Genomic DNA, 24,884 nt, shown 5'->3' on the forward strand with positions numbered 1-24,884 from the left:
TTAACAGGGGCTTGCTGGATTACATGTTGTTTGTTGACATGTTTGTTTTGTTTCCCTCAATTTTTACACTGTCCAACTGTGCTACTCAAATGTAACTATCATAATCAGAGTAGCAGTTCTTGCCAGTTTGCTTACGGGCGGGGAATTAAAATTGCCACGTGTGATGACACAGCGAATGATGTTTATGTGTTTCGGCAGGAAGCGCTTGATGGTGTCACTTGATCGTCTCTGGGTTGCTGTGGATGCTGTCTCAGGCAGACAGCTGCTTGTGACTCACCTTTGGACACCTAGTCTGTCATTATAGTCGATACCTGGTGTTGGCCACAAAGGACAAAAATATTCTTTATACCTGTCTCGGTTAGACGCGTAGTTTAAATCATAGCCCAGTATTGCAAATAAGAAGATCATCATTTGTCTAGTAAACATGTACCTGCAGGGTGCTGGTGGTCCTGTAGTTCAACAGGTGGAGCAGTGCCACCAGGGTTAGAGCTATTATTTCTTCTAGTGCAACCAGTGATAATGAATGGGATAACAACATCCACCAGTTACAGAAAAAGTAATGTTGACTGGGATTTGTGTAGCTAAGCATGTTAGGGAGAAAGAGTAGAAATACAAAACAACTACTTTTACACACCTTTCTTTCCCTCCTCATTCTCTGTAAAGCAAGAAGGTTGAGTGACTTTGTCTGAAATCTGGAGTGATCACCTTTGGTGGTGGATCCAGATCATAATTACCACAATGGATACTGAACAACTTGCATTTACAGTCTCATATACTGTCCAATCATGCATTCTCCCGACCTTGAACAAGTCCACATAAACAGATTTTGCAGATATTTTACATCCTACAATGCTTAAAGCTGCTTTCTGGCTGCTGCACTCCCGCCTGCTTCCCAGTCAATTTAATGCTCTCAACCTCCCACCTCATCTCCTCCTCAATAAGTTATCTTCATTCAAATACTCTCAGTCAGAATTGCTCAGGTCTGTTTCTGGAGCAATAGGAGCAGAACCACACTGTCAGCTATTTTGTTGGAAGATCAAAACTGGAGAAAACAATTATTGGCATACTTAGTCCCCCTTCACTTAAAATATGTTTTTTTTAATTGTTGCTTCACTTGGATGTTTGACTTTAACTGTGCAGGATGGTGTATGTGCAGAGTTTGACACTAGAAGGCTGTTTTCAGGTGTGCACAGAAAGTTTATCTAAATTACACAGGTGTGGCGTTGACACTTGAAACTTCCAGTGCACATACACTGAGAATGGACTTTTCAGTCATCTTGCATCCAACAGATAAACCTTTCAGATGTAATTATGTTTTCACAGATTCTGTATTTTTCAGTAAGGGAGGAGTGCATGTCTTTGCAAAGAACCTTGAATGGGTTAAACTTTAGTGGTGAAAAAAAACATAACAGACACAAATTATTCTATACATATATGATACAGGTCAGATCCAGTCAGTTCCAGAGTGTGAGAATATATCCCTACAGCCAAATAAGGATGATGAGGGCAAATAAAAGGACAAAAAAATCAACATGATAAACAACAGGAAGGCCTTGCTCTTAAATAAGTGATGGAGGTCGATGACATTATCAGATAGTGTATTTGCTGGTCAACACGCTCAGTGAATCTGGCTTGTACCTCACACAGACTGTGAACTAGCCTTAATTAGTAAGTCAAGCTATCAAATGTCACCCTGTCACCAGAGCTGCTTGTTTGTGCATGGGACTTTGGCATGGGGATCCTACAAATAACCCTCTATACACATGGAGCCCCAGAGTGGCCATAGACAGAAAAAAAATCTATGTTAAGGCCACGTCTTACTACATCGAGGGCTTGAAATGCTTTTGCATGAGTACGTGATACAATTCGGTCCCACATTTTGGTTAATTCCTGCGCACGAGATAAGTGTACATACTTTGACACAATCAAATCAAAAATCAAATCATGACATTAATTCTTCCCTAAAATGAACCAACTTTACATACCACACCACGCAGGCTATCAACACTCAGTCTGCCCACCATGCATGAACAGTTTCCCAGAAACCTTGGTCCATTTTCTTACAACTTGTCCAACAGTTATAGCTCATACCAGCCTTCCTCTCTGAAGGCATATTAGGGCTTAAGGCGTGAACATGACTAACTTAGGGTGTAGAAGAGCAAACTCATAGACAATAAGTGTTTTAGAGATGTATGGGTAGCAGCATTTCGAGCACTTTGATGCAGTAAAACATGGTCTCGATATTTGTTTTTTTCTCTCAATGGTCACTCCGAGATTTTGTAAAAACAACTTTTGTATTGTTTTTTTTGTTAAGCATATAGCCAAAGATAACTGGGCAAGAAAGGATTTGTCGCTGTTAGGAGGTGTGCATTCATTTCACCGTCTACTTCAGCTTCTTTATGGAGCAAAATATAATCCTTTATGTTTGTCTGAATGAGTTCTGTTGCCATTTATGTAGTCTCCTTTTTCTCTGTGCTGCACGTCTGTAAAATCATTGAAAAACATTGAAAACAGGACATGCAAAACTACATCTACGGTTCAAGAATCGTCCATCATTGTTTCACTCCAGCTGGCTGAACTGTTGCTTTGCATCAGATCTCACTGCTGACAGTCTCTAATCCGTCTGGCCGTCAGCCTGGAGGAGGAAACATTGTTCAGCCTTGCAGTGTTTACATCTCCTGCCTCCTCTGGGTTAGCAAACCCTGCAGGAAAAACAAGAGTCTGCAGTTTTGCTGAGAAACCAAGTCCATCTATGTCTGTTTAGAATATCAACAGCTTGCAGTGTAAATCTGACCCACCCCTCAGTGTGCTGTTTAAACCTTAGGTGATTTTAACTGAGGGCACTGCAGCAGAGTATGTCATGACGTGTTTTCATGTTCATACTTTGTGATGTTTGCCAATATATGCAAAGAGTTCACTGGCATTAAGGGGCATGCGAAGGACAACATCTTTCCATCTTGTTTCTCTCTCATGCACACACGCATTTCTCATCGCACTTTTATTTTCTCTATGGCTTCTTTCACTCTCTCCAACTCATGATTGTATACCAGAAACAGTGTCACTAATGGTCCTGATAAAAATGAAGACAAAACGTTAACTGGATTTTACACTTTCAACCCATATCAAGGTAATTTTGGTTTTAGCAGTGCATACCCATGGAGCTGTGAGATAACTTGCAGGCAAACAATTAGAGGAAAAGAAGAAAAGAGGGAATAAGAAAGCAGGAAAGAAGTGGAAAATAAGAGGATGAAGCTAGGGAGAAAAACATAAATAAGACCCAAGAAGAAAGGAAGAAAAAGCAGGAGAGGCAGTGAGATGAGTAGAGTATACTAGAGGAAAGGAGGAGGAGAAGAAAGAAGAGAGGAGAAGGGGAAGGGGGCAGGAACCGGTCTGAACCAGCGTAGGCTGACTCTCGGGGCTATATACCCCTCCTAACTTCCCTCCATCCTCCTCCTCCTCCTCCTCGTCTTTCCTCTGACTCAGACTGGCTGAACATTTTCTTTTAGCGCTCCGTCATGCGCTTGTTGTCACCAGGAACAATTTGGATACACATTCCCCCGAAGTGTAAGAAGATCCACAGCAGAGAGCGGGCAGGGGCAGCGGTGGTCATCCAGGATGTTCCAGGACGTGCAGGTGTTCCCCTGCACGTTACATAAGACATCAGGAGACTGTCAGCCAGAGACAGATTTGGGTGTGTTGATTATCAGGCAGACATGCTTGGCATTAGTGGGCATCCACACATACTTCTGTTAGAACAATCTGTTCAGGCAACTCTTTGTGGCTATAAGTTGTAGATCTATATGCTGATGCTATAAAGATGAAATGTGTTGATGTGTAGCGTGTACTATATTTGACCAAAATTTCTCCCATTTGTCCGGGACATTGTACTCTTTCAGTACACATGGACCTGCACCATTAAAAAAAAAAGAAACTACATGGACTCCATCTCAGCCTAACAGAATATCTTTGAAAAAACTGCTCGCTGTAACAAATCGTTCTTTGTTTCGGCCTATACACAGAAGAACTGTCAAGTATCACTTCTGTCCTCAGCCGACAGATCACAGCAATATCAACATGGCATTTCATGTTCCTCGCAGCTACAGCGAAGTTCAAACTGCAAACGAGTTCAGATTATGTTCATTCTAGTGTTGACTGACAAAAATAGTGCTGCCTTCATAATTATTAATACCACCAAATAATACAATAAAGCGGTCGGGTTGGGAACCCACAGGTTTACGCATATTTCTTCTTTTTGCATGTGGTGTTGAACAAGAGCAGTTCCTAACATTCCCAGGATGGTGTGCTTCTGTCTAATTTGTGTCTAATTTTCAGGAAAAATATTAATCCCTAATCACAAAAAAAGCCAAACCCTTACCCTGACTTAAACCTAATTCTAACCTAACCTTTAACACCAAGTCTGACCGGCCCTGCTGAGTTCGTTTAGGCCTTGAATGATGGTGGTGATGAGGAGAAGAAGAAGGTGATGAAGATGATGAGAACGTTCTTAACAATGGGAATATAGGATATAAATGCAATGACTGGTTTGGGAGGGGTCTCGGGAAAAACAAGACACAAACAAGTTGGTTTCTTGAGTTGGAAAGAACCCAAGAAAACGAAAAGAAAAAATATTGATCGGCTTGGAATTAATCATGGGAGGAATACAGAAAAGACTGCAAAGAAATGTCAGGAGGGCTGCGGCCTCGCGGTTGCACCGACATTTGGTCTGTTTTTTTAGTAGGTGAGAGTCATTATAAAACCTTGATAAGAGAGGGCAGTGGGGTCAGTGGCAGCGGTGTCTCGTCTCTGGGACCAGCTCAGCCTGATGTAAAGCTGGCTGTCGGTCACAGAGCTCATGAGAACTGACACTATTCCTGGACTCAGCCAGCTGCCAAGTCCTAAACTTACTTTGCTGGACCAACTAATGCTGGCTGCTGTCTTCACTGGAGATCACACATGTTCTATTAATACACAATAAATTCCCGGTAATCCTCACTCATCAGAGCAAACACGGGATCACTGCACACACACATTGACTGCGCTTCACCTCGGTTTCCATTTTAGTGGTTGGGGTTAGACAGATGAAGCAAACAAGTCTGATCTTTTTTTAGATTTATAATAATTTTGTTCGCCTGTTCAGATATGATGCAGTGTTTTCTTCAAACACAGCAAGAGGCTCTCATTGGATGTTTGAAAGAGGGGAGGAGGCAGTTCTGCAGGTCAGACTCCTGACCTCTGACCTCACCCCATAACTCTGCCTGGAGCCTCACTACATGCTGAGCGGTCATCAATCCACTGCGGTGTGAGATAGTAACTGCTCTGTGCTGACTCACAGGTTTTATAACGCATGACCAAAGGCAGCTATATACTGCTGCAGCAGCCCAGATCATCTGCTTTCACTGAAAGTGCCACAGAAGTTTAATCCTGTGCGGCTCTTACACAGTCCAGTGTGTACATTTCACAAAACCCAGTTCATTCCAATGAATGAAAAAAGTTTTCAGGATTTTATCGAGCTTGTGCATTTCGGGCCCTGTATCACGCACATTAGAGACCTTCTCTGGACGTTCCTGCTAAAGTCGTACATACATGAATGGCATGAAAACAGTTGGCTGATTTGGCTGATGTATGTGATGCATGTGGTGAAGACTGATAAATTCATTGTCAGACTCAACTTGAGCAGCAAGTTTGTTAAAGGTGGTAGCTCACAGTTGAGTGGTGATAAATCAACCTCTTACATCCATCAACAGCGACAGTCAAGCTGCCCTTGACTAAGACATCTCAATACGAAGCTGAGTTGCCAATAGTAGAAAACTTAGGAAAGGCTTAGCTGGTTTGAATGTGTGGAAGTGTACAGATATGGAGCAAGGCATTGCCATGCGAGAGCTCGTGGATAAATACTGTTTAAAGGAAAGGCCAAAGGCACAAATTCTGAGCCATTGTCTCCTCTCCAAATCTAAATCCTCACCACCTCATTGATTGGAAAAACATGCGTTATAATCCAAGTAAAGCATACTTGGGCAAAATTTCTCCATCTGCCACAGCTGAAAATCAGTTCCACCTGGACAGAGGCGAGGCGGTACTACTTAGTTTTTCCATTGCATAAGTCCAGCTGCATTTTATTGATTTGAGAGCTAGAAAATCTTGCGGAAGACATTCTTTTTCCAGTGAATAGTGATATTGATGTATCCACTGAAAGTGCATTTTTCTGTGTGCTGTATTTTTGCTGTATCTGCCAGTGCTCAGTGGCATTTTCAGCTGGCAGACTTTAAAAGAAAGGTTCTATCTAGTAACGGTTAGAATACTGTGTTTCTTTAGATGGATCTTGATTTGCTACACAAGAAACTAGCAGAAGAAGGCCTACAGAATATAAAAACTGTGTAAATTCACTACCAGGGAGTCAACAGCCATTAAAGTTGAACTACTGACCTCCAATCCAAAGCCTGACAGGACCATTTATGATCAGATTACAGATGTTCTGTTTGTATTTAAATGGAGCCTTAAGGTGAGACACCACCTGCACCTGGTTTTTGTTGGCCAGCTTCATTGTGCAAATCTCTTTGTTGCATTTTTTGCTCTTGGCTTGTTTAAGCTGCGCAATTACATTTGAACCAGAGCTTGTAAAGTAAAGCCTGAAGACCTCAGAAGCAGCCCGTTCGTTAGACAGAAAACCTGTCGTCCTGCCAAGACAGAGACAGACTTTTAGGCAGGAAGAAGGAAGTCAAAACAAATGCTGCTGCAACTTAAACTTAGCACAATGGGCAGTCCAAGGTTATCCTCCCTGGCAATCAGACATGTGAAGAAGCAGTTTAATATGAGCAAGAGTATCATTGGTCACTGACATTTTTAGGCATGTCAATGTTGTTACATGGTGCCAGCAGAGTTCAGACATCCTTCTTCTCTCTTGGACAGACAAATGGACTGCAGAAGTAAACAAAACTGCTGGATATGCGCAGGATTGTTCTGCAGTCTCAAAGGACAGTGTGAACAAACACACTCGAGTCTCTGCCCTGCTCTCATAAAAATGACCAAACGCAGAAGCAACTGCTGCCGCTGGTGACCCGTCGTGTCAGTCAGTTCAACTCACTGCGACAAGTGCACATACACACATGAAAAATAAAGATTGGGTATATTGAGTTTCTTATCGTAGCTTCTGAAAATAATCACTCTTTTTCCACTGATTATATACATGTGCTGTACTGCATGTTAAAAGGTCTGTATTGGAGTTTGTCGGGTAATTTGGGACACAAAATTTTCCTTAAAGAAGGGCCGAAAACAGGCTCATCATACTTTTATTTGTCTTATCTAAGCTGAATTTGTTGTTTGACGTTGTTATAGTTTTGTAATAGTGACTGATCTTGACTCATCAGAAGTCACAGTCATTTAACTTTCAGTTCTGCTTCATCTGTGTTAAAGTCAGTTCAAGTCTGCATGAAAAGGGGAAATCCATAAAAAAAATTACCACACAGTGACAGTAAGTTTTCAGGGCACGTGTATGTTTGTGCACGTGAGAACAGTCTTTATGTGCCTCCGTTGCACAGTGTGATGCACAAACCAGTATCTATATGACACGTCTGAGTGTCATAGCCTTGATTCATCACATCACCTCACATGGGTGATGGCCGCTCCATGCATTCTCTACGTAGAGATATCTGCCTGGCATGCCAGCGGGTGCCCCAGCTACAGCCCTCAGTGCTGCAAAGGGCAGTCTGGGCGCTAAATTACCCCCCTCTCTAACCCACCTCCCCACCCCAAATCCATTCGCCTCTCCGCTAACCTCGCAACCTCGCTGTGGGGCTGGGCCAGCGAGAAGCAGCGCAAACCGGCGTGAGCCAGTGCTGGGAGCTACATCACCCCCGCCTCCTCCTTCCTCTGACTTCTTCCTCCCATATGTGCATACACACAGGCACACACACACATATCAGGATTAGCGTACTTATGAGGGCTAGCCATTGTCTGTATTCTCTCTGTGATATCTAACCCACAACTTAACATCGTTCTCTGACATTGGATGGACCACAGCGCAGTCTAAAGAGCATTCAGCTGTTTGATTAGAAGCTTGACTATTTAATTGTCAATACTTTGTTTGATGCTTTTCATTATTTTTTAAAGTCAGTTCCCTTACATGATATGAACAGCAAGACTCACTCTCACCCCTTCATGCCGAACCTAAAGATCATAGCTCTAATCTTACTGTGCCCCTAAGTCTTAACAAATTGTAACTTCTAGCAGTTTATAGTCGGAAATTTTGATAGAATGTAATTCTAATTCTAACCTCTTACAATATTTCTAATATAATTTGAAGAGACACAAGACTTTATACTATAATTCCCTTTTGTAAAGACTGTCAAAATATCCTCAGTTCTACCTGTGGAGGTCTAAAACTCAAACTGGTACGCACAAAGGGAGAAAACTACTCTTGCACGCTCACATGTGTACACACTTCCTCTTCTGTCCCCCAGTCACGCTCTGAGACGGGACTATCTTTAGCTGCATATATACCGTCGCAGAAAGTATGATGTATAGCTGTTAGGTACCAGTCCTTTGAAACAGGATGAAAAAATCTAATCCCACCTAGTTTCTGCATTAAGAAGATGATCTCTTCAGCAAGCAGTTTGCATTGCCACACAAACACAGAGGTGTGTTTTCTCTGGTTAATGAACCATCTGTTGTGGGGTTGGTCATGGTTGTGTCAGGGACAGATTTTCCTGCAACTAAAACATCTGTTTGTTGGATGTAAGGCTGGTGAGTACAATGGCATCTATTAACGACGGTAAAATGTTTTTAGCCTCGGTGAGAGAACGTGTTTCTCTGGGAGCAAACACAAAGTTTAGCCAAGAGTGGTTCAAGTTTACAAGGCCTTTTCCTGTTGTTGGGGAGCTGAGAGGTATTTCGGTGAGCCAATTTCCCACTCGCTCAAGGACACTCTTTTAGCTTGCCACTTTTTCTGGAGTTTAAAAGGGAAAATGTGAGAAAACCTCCTCAAATTAGCACAGATGCTGTCACAATGTAAAAATTCAAGCTGCACAGCATGCACTTTTCATGTATTTGCACCAGTCTCAACCCCTTTTTATGAAAAGTGTTGTTGGCTTTTACTGTAGGAGAGCATGTTGAAGGTTAAGTTTGACCATATCTTCACCACATGACATTGTGGCATAATGAAAATGGATTTTTAATCTGGTTTTGCAAACTCGTGAGTTTAAGGAGATATTTAGTTCCCAGTGTCACAGAGTGAATTAGACCACTGCTATCAGCTTTCATATCTGTCTTATATTTACACAGGATTGAAGGGTCGGTGCAGATCGTTATACTGCTATCTCTGTCTATTCAAAGGTCATATGAATTATACATTACACTGGTCCCAAGTTGCATTCATTTAAAAGCAGTTCTCTGCCCGTGCAGGGAAATAATTTAGCAAAAAATGTGCATAGTTTGATGGCTACTTAACAATTATGTTTTTTGGCTCAGTTTGCTACATCAGCATTTATATGATCTAAATTTCAGATTGCAGTCAGTTCACTGGAAAGGAATCAACACAAAACTTTTCCAACATTGACAAATTACAAATTGTCTTGACCTTTGAGGAAACAGAGACAAATGGAGAGTTTAGAGTGGAAGAAGGCTTTGTATTAGCTGTGTCACATGACCCAGGAGTCATCACCATGTCATCTAGGTTCCAGCATGAATTAATTTTGTTGTGCCACTTTCTGGAATGACTGGGCACTTGCACTGCTATGACCTAAGTTTGCAGAGCCACTGCTCTGATGCAGGGGCTGATCAACAATGCCGAAGCAATTTGCAGCCCCTCCCTATATTTGTGGTCCCCGCAAACCCAGTAATACAAACAAATGCTACAGGCCTCATTAGAAACTATAACTCCAAAGTAAATCAATATTTGCCTCACCTACTGTTTTCGTTTCACACGCACATCAAAACACATCCATCTGTGTTCACGCAAGCTCACAAACAAATCACAAGCATCAGTAAAGTGTAGAGTGACAGAGAAAAACAAATGGCACAAGTCGGCATGTTTTCATGTGGAGTACAGAAGTCTATATACAGTGTGGAGGCAGCGTGGGGGAGGGGCCTGTTCCAGACGAGCTCATCGGTCACATGCTCAGAGCCGAAGAACACAGGAAACAGTTTTCTCCTCTCCCTGTGTGTGACGTACATCACAGTGGGTTTGTGTGGGGGCGTGTGCAGCTGATTTTATCTCCACCTGCAGAAAACACGCAGGTCCTTTCAGCGAATGTTCAATACGAACTGATCTGTTGAAAATTGACATTGTTCTTATCTCTTCAGGTGCACAGATTTAACAAATCGCCCCAGAGCCATAGACTCAACTTGTCAACTTTGAAAAACTGTCAATTTCAAATTATCTGTCAATGAATTGTACTAATGTTATGATAAATCCCAGCTATCATCTCTTTTTCCTGAGTGGATATAAATAGCATTTTGGAACAGAAGCCCGTCAGACAAATAGAGGCTGCAGAGTTGGTCCTCCTGACCGGTCATCCACTTGGCTGCGCCCTCTCACCCAGTGCCTGGACGGCCCAGAGTTTCCCCTCTGAAAGGCCAAAAACAAAGTATCTGCCCCCTCACCTGGATTCCACCTCTGGCAAACACAGTTTGTAGGAGATGTGGTTTCACTGGTGTGACGCAGAGTCTGCAATCTTTTATAACGTGCCTCGATCTGTTTAGAGTAATTAATCAGAGAGATTTTGACTATTTTTGCACACTGGCTCACGGCTTAGCAGTGTCGTCTCGTAACTCAAATCTCAGCCCTGCTCTTTTCTGTGTACAGCAAATTCTCCTCATGTTCACGTCTCTGCATTTTTACCAGACATGTATGTTGGCTATTTGGAATTCTCCTGCCATTCTCATTGCCTGCCAAGTAACTGGCCCCGAACGGTCTCTTAAAAACTGCACTGCGGCTGCCGACAGCTACAAAATAATTAGGATTGTTTAAATGCAGAGGATGATTTCCAGCTTGGTCATTACTGTGATAAAAAGCTACGTTTAATTTTCATTTTATAGTGCAAACTATAAAGTGCTGACCCAGTTTGTGTGTTTTTATTCATATTTTGACATAACAAAAGTAGAGACACACTCACTAAACTGATCCAAGACCACTGTAGTCTTATTGTGAATTAAAACAAAACCACCTACCCTGAAAACTGATGAATAGAAGTTACAGGGGATTGCACAACCACTATTCACCAGTTTGACTCTTGAATATATTTACAGTTAGGGACATAAAAATAGTGCTAGTCGTGCTACATAGATAACATAACTTTATATTAACCTCAAACGATAAGAGGAGGCAGACTGTTCAGAGGGCTCCTGCCTCATGCCACATGTGAGAGTTTGCTTTAGAGCTGTTTTTAAGATCTTTTTATGGAAGATTAGAATTCCTATTGGTGCCCCAGGACGGCGTTGACCAATCATGTCTCGCTTTAATCCAAAAATCTGTAAAACATTTACACAACTGGGTGCAGAACACAACAAGATGGAGTATGCTGTGCATCAGTGTTCATACATATAGTAGACTATCAGATCCAGAATCATAACGAGCGAATGGATAGTTTTTCTCACCCTCTTCTCCACTTTTAATAAAATACTGGATTTTTATTGGCCCTCTCTAGCCATTGAATCATGAATGAGTGTCTTAAAGAGCCAACAGACACACATGAAAAGCTCCTTTGAGAGCTATATACATTTAAAAACATATTAATAATGCCAAATGCCTTATGGTGAAACATGCCACAATGTGTCATTAAATAAACTTAAAACATGAATGTTGTTTTCTAGGCGTGTTCCGTCTCATCAGGCCATTTAAACTCTGTCTGCGGTCTAACGTTTAAAGGGCCATGCGATGTCACCACAGATAAGATGGGGAAATTCTACGTCTGCCCTGATTGGCTGAGCAGCAACTTGTTTTCTTATTAAATGCGCTTGACAACAGCACAGCCAATGAGAGTAGGGTGAGGATGGGCAGGGCCTGATGTTCCCAGCTGTCTGTGTCCTCACACACACACACACACACACCACCACACACACAGAAAGTTTTTAGTTTCACTTCCTCTTTGTTGTTGAAGCTGGTGCTGAAAGTGAATTTCTCCTGTGCCTTGCAAAGTTTCGCAGCTTCGTGTTTGAACATGTCAGCCTGGTGAAAACACACGACAGTTTATTTTTTGTCATGTGTGTTTTCACAATCTCAACGGGTAATATCCACAGAGAAACTTGAGGAGCATAATATATAATATGGCTAATATAAGCAATAAGATTAACAAATAGAAAGAGCACAAAACAAAACAAATGGAAGAGTGTCAGTGCTAATTTGTGCTAAATGCAAATTGCAAAGTTAGATTACAGAGTGCAAGAACAGTAGCATCAGGAGGAAAAGAAAGACAACATGCACAGTATTAAATTGTTGTCAATAATATGAGCTGTGGTGAAGAGTGAAAGTGAGAGCGTGATACAAGAGTCTGACAGAAACACGTACTGTATGTGAAATTGCTGCTGTTTAAATGTGCATCAGAGTCATATCAAGGCCCATCAGGACAAGTCTGTCCCGCAAGTTTGCTAAATAGAGATAAAATCTTTTCTAATTAGACTACACAGAGATAACATGTAGACAATATGCACAGTGTCACTGTCTATTGGCTCCAGAAATTAAATAAGTTATTGACATTTAAGCCTCTTGATGCTCTTTTTTAACTGATTTCTAGGTTAAGACTGTAGGATCACTGTAAACGTCTTCATCACAAGTATTGCACACAGTCTGCAGTAAAGAGGTCAAAGGTCAGAGCTTTTAGTTTCGTTGCTGACTGCTGCAGGAAGGCGTCTTTAGAATGCAACTTTTTTTCGTTGTGTGAGGTTTGCTGAGCTTTGCACACTCAACACAGTTACACACCCTAGAAACACACCTTTAGGCTTTGTGTTGGATTGAGCTAATGACTGTACACGGCTTGTACTCTATTCTATTTATTGTGTTTACTGTTGAAGTGTAGCAAAGTTTCTTAATTTCAGAATCTTTGTTTTCCTCAGTTTTCATCGTTCCTGTTCCATTCATGTTATTGCAGTCGATCCAGTGTTTGCTTGTGTCTTTGCAAAAAAGCAAATTCTGGCACAGTCTCATCTTCCCCTGCTCGTACTGCCCCGGGACTCAACTTTCCACACACACGCAATGACAAGTAGGATGAACAACAGTGACAGTTTGTGTGCACGCTGACTGAACGCAGCTCACACACACACACACACACTGTCTCTCTCTCTCACACATACACATACACACACGCACATATTGGCACACAGCTAGGCACGCACATCCTCCATATGTTATTACGCTTAAATGTCTGGAGCCTTAACACAGCTGGTCCTGCACAGAGGAAGCCTGTGTGTGTGTGTGTGTGTGTACCCTTGTGTATGCCTGGTATTCAGATGAGCAGTTGCCACTGAGTTTGCTGTATTTATTAGTGGGTTGTACAGCGCATGTGTTGGTGTGTTACGTGTTCATTTGATGCCTATCAAATTACAGCACATTACAGCATGCATTTGAACTTATGTGTGTCTGTGTGTGTGTGTGTGTGTGTGTGTGTGTGTGTGTGTGTGTGTGTATGTGTGTGTGTGTGTGTTTGAATGTGCTATAAAATGCAATATGTGCACTTTTCTGCTTATAGGACATATTGCATCTGAGGTGACTTACTGCAGGCCCAGGAGAACTCACCTGTGTCCATGTCACCTAAAGCATGACAGTGGGCTCACCACCTCAGACATCAGTGTGAAAGCTTGGTGTGTGACTTCTTCACAAATTGGATTGTTTGTTGCACCTGGCTCACCGTCCGCTCACCAAGCATCCAGTGTGTGTTGACGGCATCACCGACATGTTCCGGTTGATCCAGGACAGATATCTCTGTTTGGAGAAGGGAAATTTGTCCGAAATCATGGAATCAAAACTGACATTTCAAAGCTAAAAGTAGATTTTAAAGGTTTGAAAAGTTGTTTGAAAAGTGAAAACAGTCTCAGATCTGAAGATTTCCATCTCAACATATTTTTATTAGTCAGATTTGACCTCAGTCAATACAAAAATTCAGCTTCAGTCTTGCAAAGACTGATCAGATTTCTGCTGTTTGAACCAGCTTTTCATATGTGTTTTTTATGTATCATGCTCTATCATCCTTTTACACAGCATGGATTGCTGTTCTGCAGGCCTTGAACGTGCAGCAGTGGCTAACCTGCATGGTTTTGTTTACCGGATGTTCTTACGGCTAATCCACCTGTCAGAGCGCAGTCTGGCACTTCGTGTTCTCACTGCGCTCTCACTGTTTGTTTCATTCCTCCACCGTCCAAGAGGCAGTCTGTTTTTCTATTCGGTTGCAGTTTGATGATTTCAGATCAGATATGAACCCACAATAGGCCCTCTGTGTCAGGCGCATTCCTGGTTCAGGTACAGGGAGCCCTTATCTGTTGTGCTTCAGTCCCACAGATGGCATCACCTGCCCATGCTTTCGTCACAAGATACGTTCACAAACTGACAGACACTCTGATAAGGAAAAACAGGTGTATTAAACAAACTTACCTCTGGTCACTCAATCTTTTTAGCATTTTACTCTTTCTTCTCTTCTGAGTTAGTTCCATAGATTTTCTCTCTCTGTCTTCTTTGCTTTCACAATCTTTGCCTCTGTTATTTAGCCTTCTTATTAGTTTACACGCCCCTTCTTTCACTCCATCTTTCCATCACTCTCTCTCTTTCTACGTCTTTCCAACTTTCTCTCAAACACAATCGTCTTTGACCCTCTTTTTCTGTTCTTCTTAATCTTCTCTTCCCCTTCTCTTTCTATTTTTCTCATTTTCACTACTTTTTCCATCACTTTCTTCTCCTCCACCCCTGCTATTTCTCCACCATCAGCACAGTGTTATTCTCTGTCTTGGGTTAAAGTAATGCGTGACCAGAGGCTTCTTACATAATCCCTAGCAGTTGTTTTGCAAAACTCTGCATTGTAAGCATTGCTGTATGTTTGATGGACAAGAAAATGAGCATGGTGTGGTCACAGTGTAATGTAGGCCAGATGCAGGCCTGCATGACTCTATGAAACCCTGCAGGTTGGCTGCAGCTTTAGGATGAATACTATGAGGACAGGAAAGAGTCAGTGATGCATAACAACAATAGAGACAGAGTGAGAGAATGAATAAAGAGTAATGTATGTTTGCATTTTAGTAATTTTGCTGGTTTAAGACATATTTGCAAAACACATAGTGCTCATCCTGCGAAAATGTGGCTGCTTTTGCGAAACTATGGATTTTGCAACAGCGTGGAATGAGAGGTATGTGTGTTTAAGAAAAACCTCACTGACACAATCTCAATAAAAATGATGAGATTCACACTGTTATAGTCCGCCCTGTCTCCTAGAAATTATATCTGTATGCAATTAATTTGCAATGATAAATGCCCTTTAAAAGAAAAGTAATGCAGATTACGTTTTCCATTAACCTAATGAGAAAATCTTAATATACATATCTGGCAACTTGTTAAAAATGTTAACAGCAAATGCATCAGTTAAATGTTAATTGGCAATACATTTCCTTTGTGATATCCACTTCTTTATTAAGCACTTCATTTACTCCAGAAAAAAGGTTGCATGTGAATATAATCCAGGCAGTGATTATGTTAGTCAGCACATAAGAGTTTAGTAACATGTAAACGTAATCTCTAGGAGACAGGGCTAGTACTTACAGCTCAGCTATAATAGCATCGTCAGGTGTACTTGTGTTTTGGTCCACTCCCTCTATTTGTCACTACACAGTGAGACAGTGGTGAAACAAGTTTAATCACCTGTATGGCTGTCCATACTATTGACAATAAGGCCAAGAAAAATCAAAATAAAGTGAAAATGTTTTCTACAAATGTTGAATCCTTGAAATCCATGAACTGACTTTATTTTAAGAGTTCAAATTATATTGTAATGCAGTAAAAAGAGGTCAAAATAATTATCTGTTTTTATCCAGCATGGTTTGTTCCAGCATGGTTTGTTCTGATGGATCGATTACATTTGTGAACTACATCTATTGAAGCTGTTGTTTCTGTGGCTCCTGCTTCAGGATAAAAAAATATATTTTTGCTGCCAAAAATGAGTAAATTCAGCTTCATAACAATCTTCAGGACATCCACGTCAACTTCTGCTGTTCGTTTTCCCAGTGTTGTGTGTTTATGTGACCTGGGCCGGCTATTAAATCAGATGACTGACCTTATGACTCTCCAGCTGGGCTTTTGGCTGTAGGAGCAGAGAGGAGGAGGAGGAGGCTCTGGGTTTTCCCAAGGGGTTCTGGTGGATGGATGTCAGAGGGGTACAACAGGGGTTGAATCTGTTTTCCCAGTTCTGTTTCCCTAAAAGATTCCCTGCTGAGCTTTTTCTTTCCAGAGGAGAAGATCCAGACTGTCAAAGACACTGAGCCACTGTGACAGTTGTGTCACTTCTTTAAGTCCTCAGCTGAAAGTACAGTATCTGTGTTTGTAGTTTCTTTATATTTCTGCATGTGTAACTATTCCAGTTATTGTAAAAGACTCTAAATAATACGACTTACTCTGGCAACAGAGTGCAAAACCATCAAACTTTAACATGTAGCTTTATTTTCTGTTTCATTTTACAGACCACACACAGTCCTCATGAGGTAACATGACAGTAATATTGCTTGTCTGGCTGAAATCAAAGGGGAACTCCTACAACACGTGATGCTTTAACAGGGACGTCATCCAAGTATCAAGATATTCAACTGGTTCCTGAAATATTGGGAAACCCTTCCTGACCTGCCTGTTCCTCTAATGTCTAACTCTGGTGTCATGTGGTTATGCTTTAATTGCAGGTATTTACTTCACAACACACAAAAGTCCACTGGGGTGTTTTGGGAAAATGTTTATGAAAATATGAATCATACGGGTTAATGTAAGAGAACAGTTCTTTGTTATGTCAGCAGTAACAGTTCCCTACAACATTATAGGAAACGCCTCCCTTTCATGTAAAGGCAAAGTGCAGCTCATTTAAAAGAAAGTGTGTATGTTGGAAAACATTCTACTTCATGTTACATGACAAAAAAATCTTGTCATGTAACATGACAAGCTTTTTCAAGGTGAAAAAAAAATTCACCTCAGGTGAAAATCTATGCCTGTTGAGTTAAAACATACTAATCCTGTTAACACACACCAAATAAATCCCACACTGCAAGGCAAAATGTTCCCACTCAAGTGGGAAGAAAAGATCCTAAGAGGATCTTAATGTGGAATCAGGCTGCATATTAGACTGATAAGAGCCCAGCATGACAGACTGGGGTGAACGGAACAGTAAAGAGCATCAGGTGCCACAAATGCTTGTTTTATGTCATTGGTAATGTCAGGTAAAACACTGAAGTTAGTCCCTGACACCTTTGATCACCTACAAACATCACACAAGTCAGTGAAAACTGACAGTGTAGTCTGCCATGTGCCTAAACAAAGTCATGACAAAGACGATCTAAAAAAAAGAAAGAAAACAGTATCTTGTAGTATGTAAAGCTGAAATGATTCGTCAATTCATTTATTCGTTGATGGACATGCTTTTCTCTGTTTTATATCAATGACAGGTCGGACAAAACAAGAAATGTGCAGGTGTCCCCTGCGGCTTTAGAAAATTGTAATGGCCGTTTTTAACTATTTTCTGACAGACAGACAAAATTATTGATCAATCGAGGAAAAAAGATAATAAAATTAACTATTAGCTGCACTTGTCATATCTTTTCTTGATTTAAATTGTCAGTTTTTGAACAACAAGATGAGGTATAGTATACGGTGGGAGAAAGGTTTTCTATCTTGTTAGAAAAAATGCTATCCAGAAAATGTCCTATGTTAACTTTGAGGTAGTTTCTTTCAGAGGACCCTGTAGGACAAATGTTCCTGTCTTATTTTTAGAAAAAGTTCCCTGTCATGAGAGGATTGTGAAAAACAAACTGTCCTGACAAATAAAGTCAGCAAAGAAGAATGTGTTTTTCACTGTTTGACTGGCAGCTGACAGACAGTCCGACCGGTTTGAAAGATGAAAACATCCAAACATTAGACGTCAAAATCCAGCAGCGTCAGCCTCCCTGCACTTACTCCCTCCACCCTGGTGACCCAGCGATCTACCTCGTGTTTTTCTGAAAGATGACTCCCTGTTCGCCAACACCTGGGCTTTAAAAGCAGGCACTTGGCCAAGAGGAGGAGAAAAACAAACCAGACAGGTTTCAGCTTTCCTTTCAATGAAAAACAAACGGGGAGAGATTGAGGCAGGGGGATCGAGGAATAGCTGGGGAGACGCAGAGGGGTGAGGATGAGGGGCCTCACATTCATGCTCACCAGCTGAGAGAAAAGCCTGTTTTGTTGCCCTTCGACACGTTACCAGCAGGACTTCCTCTGAAGTAGCAGTCTGCTGTGAGACTGTGGGTGGGGGTGGTGGTGGTGGGCTGGAGGGTTGGAAAGGGGAAGAGGGCGGTGGTTCGGGCCCAAAGGGTTGTGGTCATGAGCGAGGAGGGAGGCTGTCCTCTGTGTAACCCCCTCTATCGTTCGCAAACAGGCTATAATTCCACAAAGTCACATCCACTCTCCAAAAGTCTGAGGGTGTGCTCGAGGGAATCGGCTCCTCAGCACGTGCCAACAGCAAAAACACTGAGGGGAAAATCAATCACGACGCTAGAAAGTGTGGCAAAAATACCAAATAACATCACAAGCATCTGCAAAAAAAATAACTGATGTTAACCAGTTATTGATGATATTCTAAAATCTACTAATATATCAAAATATTGTAATCTTATGAACAGAAATCGTGAGGTGCTTTATTTTGTGTAAAGGGAAGAGTTAACTATTCATGATCACTGGTAACAACAACAATAATAATAATCTAAATCATAACTATTTGGATAATATGCCCATTATGCCTGATAATGATGATGATGATGTGCCATCCCCTCTTCTTGTGTTTCTTTCTGGTTGCTTCAACATAAACTTGTTTTTGTGTACATAGAAATTTAAATTCAGCTGGCATTGGTAACCGAGGCCGACAGGATTTTCCTAAAGCATAAAAACAACCTCATGAACTGTTTCCCAGTCTGAGGTTGCTGCGCTGGTTCTTCAATAACAACTGCGCAAACCTGTGACACTGTAGCCTCTCCGGGGGGATGAGCCGAACAAAAACAACCCACTCCTCCGGTCGTGATATCGCAGCCAGTTGTTGTTGCTCTCTCAGCGCGGAGGCTTCATGTGGATGAAGAGATAAAGAAAATAGAGAAAGGGCAGCAGTAAGTATGAGCAGTAGTTAGTAAAAGCAAAGTGCTGCTCCAACAACACTCTGCAGCCACACTAGCTGCTGGGACAGGCTGGAGCTGAATGCTAACATCAGCATGCTAACACGCTCATGATGACAACCCTAATGTGCTGATGTTTAGCGTATGTGTTAACCATGGTGTGTTAGCATGCTAATTGGCACTAAACACAAAGCGCAGATGAGGCTGATGGGAATGACTTTTGAAAGTGTCAGGTAAAAAAGCATTGGACAACTTTTTTGACCCGATGACAGCACTACATGAGAAATCCCCAAAAGCAAAAATCACCAAAGCACCGACCTCATAGAGGCCCCAGATGAAAAGTCAGGGGACCATCAAAGTCATTAGGACACATTGTCTAAAAAAGCTTGTGCCAATGCACTTAATAGATGTTGAGATATTTCAGGGGATAGATGGCAACTTTGACCTGCTGATAGCACCAGGTAAACCATCAGGGGTCCGGTAACACGAGAGCAAAAATAAGGGGATGATGAAAGTCTGACGGATTCATCTTCTGGGGACCATGAATGTCTGTACAAACTTTCGGGGCAGTGCATCAATCTGGACCAAAGTGGCGGACCAACCAACAGATCCAAATTGGCATATCTAGAGCCATGCTTGTATTGTGGCTGAAGATATAGGTTTAATTTGACTCAGTAAACCCTGTAAAATGATGATGTAAACAATCACCTGACCCAAATGATTCAAGTTATCCAATCTACTAAATGTACTAAAACAAATGAGTGGTTGGAGCCCTGAGGTGGAGACGTAGTATCTACAGTTAGTGTGTTGAAAAGCTGCCTTTAAACCATCATTCTGTCACAAGCAAGCTGGCAGGTGTTCTTTGTCTGTTCTTTCATTAGTGATCAGGATCAAAGGTGATGTTGACACCACTGGTGACGCGGGAGGAGCAGTGCAGAGTCATTTTACAGCCACTTGTTTACAGCAGCAGCCCTCAGCCACGGAGAGATATTGCAGCCTTTTAATGACAAGCTGTAATGTCCCAATAATCTGTGCATATTTTGAGGCAATCAAATGATGGACAAACTATACTGCAACCATCCATCCGTCTTTTAATCACTTTAAATTAAAAAGAAGTGTCTGTGGAGGCACTGATGTCTTTCCCAATGTACTGACACTGCCTGTGACTGCTTGAGACGTAGAACTAGAAGCTCATTTAATTTTGCACTCAACTAAATACCTCAGATGTAAATGAAAACAAAGAATAGTCTGCCCTCATACAGAGGTCTAAGTACAGTGAGCTGACACTAAAAACTGCCCCAAGTTGTGTTTACACTCACATTAGTTTTGCCAGCTGAACAACAGCAAATCTTCCCTTAGTCAGAGTCAAGGTGCTAATCTGTTTAAACATGTCCTGTCTGGCACAATGACACTTTAGAGATTTAATTTGTGATCTGGAGCAGATTTATGGATAGGTTTTATTAGGGCTGGAGACGTATCATCTCTTTCACACAAAGTCCGCCTGCAGTGTCTTCCGGTCAGGATAGTTTGCATCACAACAGTCTATTTTTGTCAAAACACACCTTCCTTGACAGCACTGCATGAACTTGCAGACATGGGATTATCTTATCTTTATCAACAGCCTGGAGAACAGTGACTACTTTTAGTTTCACTTTTCACAAGTTGTAATTGCAGAGCGTTAAGGCCCAAACACAGATGTTTGCTTCACTGATATCAAGTTTTGCTTTCATGTCAGCAAGGGTTTTTGTTTTCAGAGCAGGCATGAAAGAAACTTGAAGCATCGTACTTTCTACTGATTTGGGATAATGGAACCAGTCTGTATTCCACATAAATGGAAAAAATATAGTTGAGCACTTTCAAGCTTCTCGTGTTGGTCTCTTGTTTTCTCTTTAAATCAAGCATAAAGCAGGCTTCTCATTTGCATCTTATTCTCCCTCTCATATTACTAAATGTAAGAAGACATAACATGTCACATATGTTCCACTGCCCCGAGAGGACAGTTTTGCTATGTAGAAAATCATCTGGCATCTATTTTGAGCTTGTGTTTTATGTAGGAGACGCCCAATAAATCTTAGGAGCTGGTACGAGCAGCATCCACAGCCTCCTCCGTCTCCCTATGGAGATCACTATTGTTTTGATGAATGGGTGTTTGAGTGGAGTCACATGTTTGGTTTCACGTCTGGACTGAGGTGCTTTAAATGTAAGGTAAACATGCCAACAAATGATATTTAAGATGTCTATGTCATTAAAAGCACTTGAGGCTGGGGTTGTCAAAGGTCAGAGGTTATAGACAACAGATGCAAAATATGTCTAATATTACAAAAAAACCTAGCAGCTAGCCATCACCCATGGCGGCCATGCCCATAATTATGCATACCGTTGAGCCTTCAACTATAACTTGAGTGAGTAATATAGAAATCCCCCCCCATGCAGTTGTCATAAACTGGCAAATTAGCTAAGAGACCAAGACCGTAAACATGTTTATTTCTGCTGCAAAGTTGGACATTTTGATATGGAGGTCTATGGGGATTGACTTGGTTTTGGAGGCAGCCCCGAGTGGCCATTCGAGGAACTGCAGTTTTTGGCAGCATGCGGCTTCATTTTTTAACCCTGGAGGTTGCCGCTTACTAAAAACATTGATTGAAGCAGCTTTATAGATTGGAGTTATTTTGAGAACATTTCAACAAGACAGAGCTACTGTTTCTGCAGTTAACAGTACATTGACATGACATTTTGCATTGTAGCAGTGTTTTCCAGTCCTGGCACTGATATGTAATACTAGTGCTTTATGAAAAGGAATGACAGACAGCTGTTGATTAGGTAGAAATCTGAATCCTGTCTGTTATCACCTCTTCATGACAATTTCATTTCAGCGGATGTGGTAAAACTGGCAAAGCGTGTGTTTACTTCCTCTTCTCAGGAGAAGATTTGGTTATAGAACAGAACAAAATGTACAGCAAACAAAGCATTTACCCTCCTGAACTCACATGTTGAAGCTGCCGATGATCAGTCGGAGTCAGGTCACAGCACGCACCGTCTCTGTTCACCCAAAGACTAAAAATACAGTCTGTGGTTTGGAAATTAAAAAAAAACAACACAGGACGTATTTCAGGGCTTGTACGTGATGCCAGGACCATTTAAATCCTCTGCTTTCTCTTTCTTTATCTCTTTCTTTGTTTCTCTTCTCTGCACATGCTGTTTAAATTTCACACACCAGTCAACTTTATTGCGCCGCACAGCTGAGTTTATACCCTGCATGCCTCCCACAAGGTGGAAAGCACCTGAGATAGTGCATACAAAAACCGAGGTCAGTGAAAATGGCTTAATGGATTTAAGGTCGTGTACAGTTGTTGCGTAACAGCTACATTATGCTAACATTAAAAAAGCACAAAGGGCAGGGCTCAGTGACCATTAAAGGTCTTTTATTACAAGTCCTTTTTACACAGAGAACCCGCAATACTGTTGCAACAAAGACCCTTCATTATGCCGGCTCTCCTTTTTAATGCAGAACCAAACAACGGCGGCACAATGTCGTCCCAGTGTGGGATTTTAGATTGCATGCCGGCTTTCCAGAAGAACAAGAAGCGTGACGGGTGTGACGTGCAAGACATCGGTGTCGCCGTACAGTATGACATATGACATACGCATCATGCTGCGCTTTCTAAACAATAACAACTGCCTTCTTTGAATGAGCTGCTCACTGCTGACAGCTGCTTTTTAACCCCCCGGCGGTGGGTCGCACACATAACATGTCATCAAAGCGACACACCCCTGTCCTGGGATGTCGCAGCTCACTCTTTTTACACAAACAGTGATTTTGCTCTGTTACTACCTTCACTGAACAATGCCCCCCATTCCATGTTTGTACCTTTTATATAGGTGCAACATTCTCACCTTCAACTAGCTGTGTGAGCAAGGCTATTGTAATATAAATCGGCAGCCCAGTTTACAAAATGATGAAAACACTGCCATGACCTTTGCATCCATGAAAACATGAACATTTAAAAAGCATCACAAGAAGAGTCAGAGGAAACAGGACTGAGCTAAAAGGAGGTCAGGAATATCTTATGCTTCAGTCAAAATGTCATCTAGAGTGCAGAAATGCACTTTTGAACCACAAATTCATGAGTCTTTTTCCCAGAACTGACCTGAACAGGCTGGATCCACACCTCTATCATCCATTTGTCCAAAAAGGAAGTTAAACAATGCTTCTCTGTGCAGATTTGTGCAGTTCACACAGGCCTGATTCACATGGCAGGAAAACAGGGAAACTTTCAGCGAATAAGCTTTGTTCACACTCTTAATAAAACACCTTGTGTGGACAGCCTTGACCTGGCAACATGTCTGCACACTGAACCTCACACAGCTGGTGACACAGTGAACTTACGCCAGGATGCACGCGAGCCAGTGCACAGCTGCACGTGCACACATAAATACTGAGTAATGAGTCAGGGGTGCAACCACCAAACCCACCCCCGCTTGCCCAATCACACCACCTCATCCCACATGAGCCAATGGGAGAAGCACAGCACACCTTTGTGCTCTGCTCTCCCGGAGCTCCACATACCAAAACTGCCTGAGGTCACAAAACAAACACACACTGCAAAAAATATGGAAGTTTAACCAATGAAATACTGCTAAATAAGAGTAAACTATCATTTTAAGTAATGTGATTTTTGCTTAAATTACCATATTTTCATGTTATGAACCTTTTGAAAACCTTAGTGGAATGACTTTGACAAGACCTCATGTGATGTGCTGTTTGTCGTAAGAATGAAAGATGTGTTTTCACTTGCATGGTATGTCCAATGCCAATATCTTGATTAGACACATATCACACAGTTCTTCAGAATGAGCTGTTGTGGTTGTCAGATTTCATTGTCAGACCGTGTTGCTACTTTTGTTTTAAATATACTGCCTCCTTTAGTGCCATAGCATCCACTGTGAGACGTTTTAAACAGTCACATCACAGAAAGTCACTTTTGAACTTCTGGTTCTGAACTGGGTGGTGGATGTCTGTCAGTGTTGAGAAAAGTGGCAGAAATTAGAAGAAGTTTGATCTGTCTCGTAGGCAGAAATGATGGGATTCAATCCCTCCTTAAGTGCATCCTTTGGGAAGAAAAACTGCTGATTAAAGCTAAACAAGTTTCCTACTTACTTCCTCCTTGGGAAAATAGCAAAGACCACCAACATGAGTCAGTTACTCAAGATGAGTTTCACTACTTTCACTGCTGTTTTGGCCACGTATGAGTTTTCTGAGGCATGAGGGAGATGAGTATCCAACACCTCACAGGCTGCCACAGCTGTTTACTGCCTCTCCGTTTGTTTACGTCTAAGGTGAGTCAGGACAGAAAACCCCTTTATACCCTTCCTAATGTCCATACAGCAGCTACGATGCCCCACAAGGCACAACGAGACCCAGTGACAAGGAAATACAATTAAGACAAGGCTTAGAGTGCAGCATGTATTAAGGCCAGAATGCAGTGGCCTGGGTTCAATGCTGCTGCAGAAACGTCCCAAAAAATCTTTAAAAAAAGCATGTTATGCTTTATACCTGAAAGCACTAAGGTTTATTATGTTTT

The 24,884-nt window shown here is 41.7% G+C and overlaps 1 long non-coding RNA gene across 1 annotated transcript; it reads right to left on the minus strand.

Annotated features, from left to right (window-relative positions):
- Positions 1–1,233: 1,233 nt before the first annotated feature.
- LOC121605324 lies at positions 1,234–23,566 on the minus strand. The gene is made up of 5 exons (XR_006006792.1): positions 23,451–23,566; positions 22,290–22,369; positions 19,150–19,252; positions 13,847–13,909; positions 1,234–3,641 (listed from the first exon to the last, which is right to left on the minus strand). It is a non-coding gene; the product is annotated as an uncharacterized LOC121605324 (long non-coding RNA).
- Between the last annotated feature and the right edge of the window lie 1,318 nt (positions 23,567–24,884).

This window comes from Chelmon rostratus, chromosome 4, assembly GCF_017976325.1.
Source record: "Chelmon rostratus isolate fCheRos1 chromosome 4, fCheRos1.pri, whole genome shotgun sequence".
NCBI classification, from domain to species: domain Eukaryota; kingdom Metazoa; phylum Chordata; class Actinopteri; order Chaetodontiformes; family Chaetodontidae; genus Chelmon; species Chelmon rostratus.